Below are 8,968 nucleotides of genomic sequence, written 5' to 3'. Positions count from 1 at the left end.
TAAGACTGATCAACCTCTGGAGGGTTATTAAGGCCACTACAGATGCTTACTAACTATCAATAAGAATGTTTTGACCCTGACTATGTACACCTTCCAGTCGTTGTACACAGAGAAGCGAATTACATTTGTCTATGTTCTTCAGTTTTCGAGTTGTTTTAGGGGAGTAGCTTTATCACTGAAATACTAAAAAAAAATAAAAAATAAGTTCATTCATATATTAACAAAATAGACCTATTTGTGCAATAAATAAAATATTGCCAGTTCTGATACTGGACAGAACAGGAGTGAGGTCCTGTCCATTCCCCGTCCTCTCGCCTCAACCTGTACTGACCACTTTCCAGGTCGTCAACCACACTGGAAGCACCGCACCGCCAGCTTCCACCACTGCTGTCACCACTGTTGCAACAACAACCACTCCAATAACCACTACCACAACACTTCCACGAACCACTACAACAACAGCCACAACCACTACCACAACACCTCCACGAACCACCACTACAACAACACCCACAACCACTACCACAACACCACCACGAACCACTACAACAACACCCACAACCACTACCACAACACCACCACGAACCACTACAACAACAGCCACAACCACTACCACAACACCACCACGAACCACCACTACAACAACAGCCACAACCACTACCACAACACCACCACGAACCACCACTACAACAACAGCCACAACCACTACCACAACAAAATCAACCACCACTGGAAGAACCACCACCACCACCGCTATTTATATGCGTAAGTGAATCTCTTGCACACGTCCTTCAATTACTCATTTATATTGACACTGTAAATGGACGTGAAATTGATCACTCAACCAGGATTTCTTCAGCCAAAGTTTCAACATAAAAAAATGTACTTGTCGGGAGATTACAATTAATTTAAAAAATACCTGAAATTTATTTTCTTTTACTTTAATTCTTAGTATATACATAATAAAGAACAGGGAATAACTGTTAATTAAAATAAATATACAAACGACTATTTCTTCCACTAAGGTTATGTAGAGAGAGAGATGCTATTGTCTATACTTTTGATGTATTCTGCATTAATGAAGCGTGGATTAATTGGACGGATTAATATTCCACGTGGATTGAGCAGGTGTAGCAGGGTGTATTCTTAATACCATGTAGACTGATATGTGAGGTATACACATGCAAGTATATACTCCACTTAACGGTGAGGTGAGTGAGTTCACACCAGAGATGTAAACTCCAGTTTGACGTGTGTGTGTATCCATCTCTCACTGCCAGAGATGGATCTGTTTCTGACCAACAAGACCACCTACAACGTGTCAGGGACTGTGATGGCGAGCATGTGTGCTGCGCAGGGCGGGACTCCGGCCAATATCAAGTACACAGCCCAGGTCACCCGGGCCTACAGCCTCTTCAGTGAGTAGAGAGAGAGAGAGAGAGAGAGAGAGAGAGAGAGAGAGAGAGAGAGAGAGAGAGAGAGAGAGAGAGAGAGAGAGAGAGAGAGAGAGAGAGAGAGAGAGAGAGAGAGAGGGAGAGAGAGAGAAGAAACAAAATTATTCTTGCACTCTTTTTCCCTGGATGACATTCGAGAGATATTTAGGTCTGACAGACCTGTCTTTCACGGCTCTCATCACATATAACTCATAAGACTGTGAAGTATCCCCTATAACCTACACCGGGTTGTGGTTGCAGGCTCCACCATCGACGGTGACGGGGTGTGGGCGGCCCTCAGAGGCGACACCGGAGTCAAGCTCTGGCCTGATGGCACGGCCTACAACGCCACTCAGATCGCTACCTACTTCAACTTGACTGATGTGAGTCTCTCTGTTGGGGGAGGGGGAGAAGGAGGAGATAATGTGGGGTGGGGGGTAGATGGGGGTGAGTGGGTGGATTGTGGAGGGGGGATGGTAGTGGTGGTGAGAGAGGCTGGTTGAGGGGGTGCAGCTGGAGTTGAAGATAGGAAGTTGAGGAGGGGTTCTGAACGGTGTGGAATGGTTGGGGGGTAGAGTGGGGGTGGGATGAGGGCTGTGGTGAAGGACAGGGGGTGCAGAATATTGTGAGTGGTGTGGTGAGGCAGGAGATTGAAAGGGGTGGGGTGAGGTGAGGTGGGGTGATGGAGGGGGAAGTGTGAGGAGTGTAATGAGGGAGTAGAAGAGATGGAGTGAGGGAGGAATGAGGGAGGGGAGAATAAAGAGGTTAACGTTCACGACACAATAACCACAATAAATTAACAACAGAACCGTGTACAAAATATTCACTATTAACTACATTCTCCCATTCTCTATTAACCCTTTCCCTTGTGCCTGCTTTAATCCATTGTTTACTTCTCCCGTCTTGCTTCTCAGTTGTCTATACATCTCTCGCCTTTTCGCCCTTCTATGCTTCTCCATTCCCTACTCCCATTACCCTCTTACATTGCTCCCATTACTCTCTAACCTACACCCATTCTCCCCCTAACAGCCGGGATGGGGGGCCCAACCTCGCTACTGCCATCGTTTCTGCGCCAACAACAACATTAAAGTTCTCAACTGCAATTCGAACCCCATCGTGAAGTCCGTCCTGTGTGCCCGAGACTAGCTCGGCGGGACGAGGGATGGATAGTCTCAGTGGACGGACACTTGGCTGCTTGAGTGGACTGGTGGAAGAAATACCACGAAATTAAGAGTGATGGATACCTGTATGGAGCTGGAGAGCTCTGTCGCTTGACGCGCTCTGTGAGATCACCATTTTCTGTCGTGTCTTGCTTAAAAATAATGGATAACTATAGTATACATAATAATAATAATGTATTTGCAATAATGTAAAATGGGTTGATGGGATTACAAAGGTATGTTCCACCCACCACAGACACTGTTGACATCGGTGATTACATTGGTAAGGATATATGTCTTAAGTACTAAGATTGGGGAAGTGGGTAGTACAGGATACAGTGTGAGTTTGAAACTCAAGGTAGGAAACTATGAGGATGAAATTAGGTACTTTTTCATTTTACTCCTGAACAGGGCATGTGTTGGACAATTTTTTAATTCGGCTGGGAGTGAGTTCCAAAGACTGGGGCCGTTTGTTTGCATGGAGTGTTTGCACAGATTTCGTCTGACTCTGGGGATATCAAGGAGATATTTATTTCTGGTGTAGTGCTCATGGGTTCTATAACACCTATCAAGGAAAAGTTTCAGATCAAGATTGGCATTTAGGAACAAGGTTTTGGGCATGTAGATAGCACATGAGAATGTGTGGAGTAAGTGTGTGTTTAGCATGTTGTGGGACTTAAATAGAGGGGCTGTGTTGTCTGAAATCGAAGTTAATTATAGTTCTGATAGCAGATTTTTGCTGAGTGATGATGGACTTGAGGTAATTTACAGTGGTTGAACCCCATGCACAGATACCGTATTTAAGATAGGGATAGATTAGTGCACAGTATAATGGGAGAGGAGCAGAATGGGGAACATAATATCTGATTTTAGGAAGTATACGACCGTTTTTGAGAGATTTTTGGCTGTGTTGTATGTGGGTGTGTAAGTTCTGTCTCCTGCCTATGTATAGGCCAAGGAACTTCCCCATCATTTTTACTGGAAATGTTAACATTGTCTATCTGAAGTTGAATCTAATTTGATGATTTACTACAAAATAAAATGTAGAAGGTCTTTTCTATGTTATGACGATCAGATATTAAAATTCTATGTGTTTGTTCCATTGAATGTGTTGTTCCACCATGTGTAATGGATGAGCTCGTACCATCTAATGGTATAAAATTATGATAAGCAATTTAAGCTGAAGGGAAACAAATATGATACTGTGTTCCACCCACCACACGGAGCGTCTGATACAGTGCTCCACCCACCGCACGGAGCGTCTGATACAGTGTTCCACCCACCGCACGGAGCGTCTGATACAGTGTTCCACCCACCGCACGGAGCGTCTGATACAGTGCTCCACCCACCGCACGGAGCGTCTGATACAGTGTTCCACCCACCACACGGAGCGTCTGATACAGTGTTCCACCCACCACACGGAGCGTCTGATACAGTGTTCCACCCACCACACGGAGCGTCTGATACAGTGTTCCACCCACCACACGGAGCGTCTGATACAGTGTTCCACCCACCGCACGGAGCGTCTGATACAGTGCTCCACCCACCGCACGGAGCGTCTGATACAGTGTTCCACCCACCGCACGGAGAGTCTGATACAGTGTTCCACCCACCGCACGGAGCGTCTGATACAGTGTTCCACCCACCGCACGGAGCGTCTGATACAGTGTTCCACCCACCACACGGAGCGTCTGATACAGTGTTCCACCCACCACACGGAGCGTCTGATACAGTGTTCCACCCACCACACGGAGCGTCTGATACAGTGTTCCACCCACCACACGGAGCGTCTGATACAGTGTTCCACCCACCACACGGAGCGTCTGATTCAGTGCTCCATCCACCACACGCAGCGTCTGATACAGTGTTCCACCCACCACACGGAGCGTCTGATACAGTGTTCCACCCACCGCACGGAGCGTCTGATACAGTGTTCCACCCACCGCACGGAGCGTCTGATACAGTGTTCCACCCACCACACGGAGCGTCTGATACAGTGTTCCACCCACCACACGGAGCATCTGATACAGTGTTCCACCCACCACACGGAGTGACTGATACAGTTGCCAGGGGCCTCGTAGCCATGTGGATAGCGCGCAGGACTCGTAATTCTGTGGCGCGGGTTCGATTCCCGCACGAGGCAGAAACAAATGGGCAAAGTTCCTTTCACCCTAAGTGCCCCTGTTACCTAGCAGTAAATAGGTACCTGGGAGTTAGTCAGCTGTCACGGGCTGCTTCCTGGGGTGTGTGTGTGTGGTGTGGAAAAAAAAAAGGTAGTTAGTAAACAGTTGATTGACAGTTGAGAGGCGGGCCGAAAGAGCAAAGCTCAACCCCTGCAAAAACACAACTAGTAAACACAACTAGTAAACACAGTGCTCCACCCACCACACGGAGCGTCTGATACAGTGTTCCACCCACCACACGGAGCGTCTGATACAGTGTTCCATCCACCACACGGAGCGTCTGATACAGTGCTCCACCCACCACACGGAGCGTCTGATACAGTGTTCCACCCACCACACGGAGCGTCTGATACAGTGTTCCACCCACCACACGGAGCGTCTGATACAGTGCTCCACCCACCACACGGAGCGTCTGATACAGTGTTCCACCCACCACACGGAGCGTCTGATACAGTGCTCCACCCACCACACGGAGCGTCTGATAGTGTTCCACCCACCACACGGAGCGTCTGATACAGTGCTCCACCCACCACACGGAGCGTCTGATACAGTGTTCCACCCACCGCACGGAGCGTCTGATACAGTGTTCCACCCACCACATAACTGTGGCTTAACCACAATATAAAAACCCTTTATTTTACTGCCTTTTCCCCTATAAGTAGGAGGAAATATTCAGGTCGATGTCGTTTAATGACACAAATATATGTTATTCGCTATCCCTCTAGTTTGATAGTCTTGTGTGCCTAACAGATATATATTGAGTAATGACATATATACATTGTCTCTTTTGCTGTTGAAAATTGTGCTTTTGACAGATATTGTGATTCTGATATAAATGTTTTTCCTTTAATAGAGACAGCTCATGGGTTAGTCAGTTTGTTGGGGGTCGCATCCTGGGCGGGGTCAGTAATATGACCTTTTGAGGGGGGGAAGAACCTCGATATAAGTCTAACAAGTATAAAATACACTCTGACTGCCTGTCCCCCGACACAATGAATTATTATATGTGCTATAACATTGGCAGAAATATATTATAGTATACCATTATTAAGTTTTCTATGAAAGTTATAAAGAAAACTTAATACAATACATGGATAACTAGAACATATACATCACCGGATACTCGACCGACGTCATTTCCAAATATTTTTTCGGAACTCGTTTACTTAGATGTAAGGTTCACTTGTCACAGAGTGGATATTGAGGGTTTAATATATTTGGAACCGTTTGGTGTAGCAGAAACCGTGTTATATGGTTTAATTGTATAGATCAGTATAGCTATGTAATGAGCCTGGGCGGGGTCAGTAATATTACCTTTTGAGAGTGGGGGCCTCGATATAAGTCTAACAAGTATAGAATACACTCTGACTGCCTGTCCTCCGACACAATGAATTATTAAATGTGCTTTAACATTAGCTTTACCATACATATGCCCTTATAAGTACCATACTTGCCCATATAAGTACCATTCATATGCCAATATAAGTACCATACATATGCCTATATAAGTAGCATACATATGCCCATATGCGCACCATGCATAGTAGTCTCTAAGTATATGAGGAATATAGATATAATGTTATTTTCATAATCTATTTATTGTTTAGCTCATTTTAATTATTATTACATTTTTTACAACTGATTTTCCTTAGTAATTTGTTGAGAAAACACGATGATAGGTTTGATATTTGAGGTGGCTGTATCTCAGTAAATATGGCTGTATAGGCGTTAATATTTAAAATTAGCAAAGAAAGACTTTACAGAAAGAAAGGTAGATTGCTGAGATAAACACACTGGTACCATTTTCAAAACGATTCTATGGCTGGTTTTGATTTTGAGTTTTGTGAAAAATGACGATTTCGCCCGGGCTCGGATTCTTTGCAGGCGGCGGGCTGTATGTACCCCATCTTTGTATTCGTCGGCTGGTCAAGTTTTTATTACTTGATTTAATCATTGTCTATCTTCTATATCTATAAAATACGGATGACTGTCTGTGTAAGTTAAAGGTATGTAAGTACCATTGAGGTACGTAAGTACATAGGAACCAAACACATACCCATAAAGGTACCATACTCAATCCCATATAAGTGTCATACATATGCCCATATAAGAACAATACATATGCCCATTGAGGTACCATACAAAAGCTCTTATAAGTAACATACATATGCCCAAAAAGGTACCATACTTATGCCCTTATAAGAACAATACATATGTTCTTATAAGTATCATAATTATACCCTTATAACTACCATACATATGCCCTTATAAGTACCATAAATGCCCATACAAGTACCATTCATATGCCAATATAGGTACCATACAAATGCCTTTATAAGTAGCATACATATGCCCATATACGCACCATGCATAGTAGTCTCTAAATACATGAGGAATATTGATATAATGTTATTTTGATTATCCATTTATTATTTAGCTCATTTTGATTATTATTACATTTTTTAAAACTGATTTTCCTTAGTAATTTGTTGAGAAAACACGATGATAGGTTTGATATTTGAGGTGGCTGTGTAACACGGATTCGGGTACCTCTCTCTACTTACCTACCTTCTTTACCCTCTACCCGTATTCTTACTTTTATTTCTAAACCAAGGGACCCCAAAACTTTTAACAAAGCCAACTCCACGCCACGTGGTCCTAAGACGATTGACCGACTTAGGATTCTACACCCAGTATGACGTGACCTAAGCTCTGCACAAAACCCTAGAGTCACCTCTGCTGCCACCACCAGACCAGTAATACAAGAGCAATGATCGAGGTCTGGATCGATCACGCTAATTAATCAACCTAGGGGCTTGATCCCCACTATAAACGATGACCTTGAGTGTGGAATAAATTACACGGTAATGATAATTCCGATTCGATGTTAGAATCGGCGCCCAAAGCAACTCTGCCTCGTGTGGACCACGTGACCAGGACAAGTATACACATAAAACACATGGAAACAATAAAATGCAAATTAATAACAAATTTAATTTATTAAAAGAAAACTAAAACAAAATCTAAATATGTTCACTCCCTATCACTTTAACACTCCCTACTTGACCTGAGTGGCAAATGAGAACACTATTTCTATAATTAACAATAGCAACTATACCTTGGGCGACCAGCTAGATGTTTTGGCTGGTCTTGGGGAGAGGTAAGATGTTTGACCTCTTATCCCAGCTGCTCCCGTTTCCACACTGATTTCTTCCTTGTCTGGTCTACCCCAGACAGAGTATTGTATCCTTCCGCCTAGTCCGTCAAAGTCCTACCCAGTTACTAGCAAGGTTTAAGTTATAACAATTAACCTCTGTTGTACTTAATTGATCCAGACTGGTTGAATTATTTTACTGAATTAAATTACAAACATCTAACGGCAGAGCTGTTCCCGATCACAAAAATGGTTATTAAAACTTTGAGAAATAGTAGACCTGTCAACCCCTGATGACCGCCGGTCACTCCGCTTTAAAAGTTAGATCTGATTCGTGACGTCACTGATGGTGACTTAAACTCAATAATTAGAATACTCTTGATATTGTATCCAGTACTATTATACAATACAATTTTAATAAAAATGAATAAAGGCTAATTTTCTCTAAATTACTGAATACTATAGGATGATTCATTATACGCAGATATGAACAAAGCGTCGGTTATTTCCACCGCGAATTCCCCTGGGGGTCAGGTCACCATGCGGCTCAGCTTCCCATTCTCTTTTGTCGATAAACCACTCTGGATAATTCTTACAACAGCCTAGTTTGTTACAGCTGTATCTCAGTAAATATGGCTGTATAGGCGTTAATATTTAAAATTAGCAAAGAAAGACTTTACAGAAAGAAAGGTAGATTGCTGTGGTAAACACAATGGTACCATTTTCAAAACGATTCTATGGCTGGTTTTGATTTTGAGTTTTGTGAAAAATGACGATTTCGCCCGGGCTCGCATTCTTTGCAGGCGGCGGGCTGTATGTACCCCATCTTTGTATTCGTCCGCTGGTCAAGTTTTTATTACTTGATTTAATCATTGCATATCTTCTATATCTATAAAATAAGGATGACTGTCTGTCTAAGGTAAAAGGTACAAAAGTACCATAGAGGTACGTATGTACATAAGTACCAAATACATATCCATATGTACCATACTCATGCCCATATAAGTGTCATACATATGCCCATATAAGAACAATATA

This window comes from Procambarus clarkii, chromosome 42 (assembly GCF_040958095.1).
Source record: "Procambarus clarkii isolate CNS0578487 chromosome 42, FALCON_Pclarkii_2.0, whole genome shotgun sequence".
In the NCBI taxonomy this organism is placed as follows: Eukaryota; Metazoa; Arthropoda; class Malacostraca; order Decapoda; family Cambaridae; genus Procambarus; species Procambarus clarkii.
Note: the sequence above shows the minus strand (reverse complement) of the source record.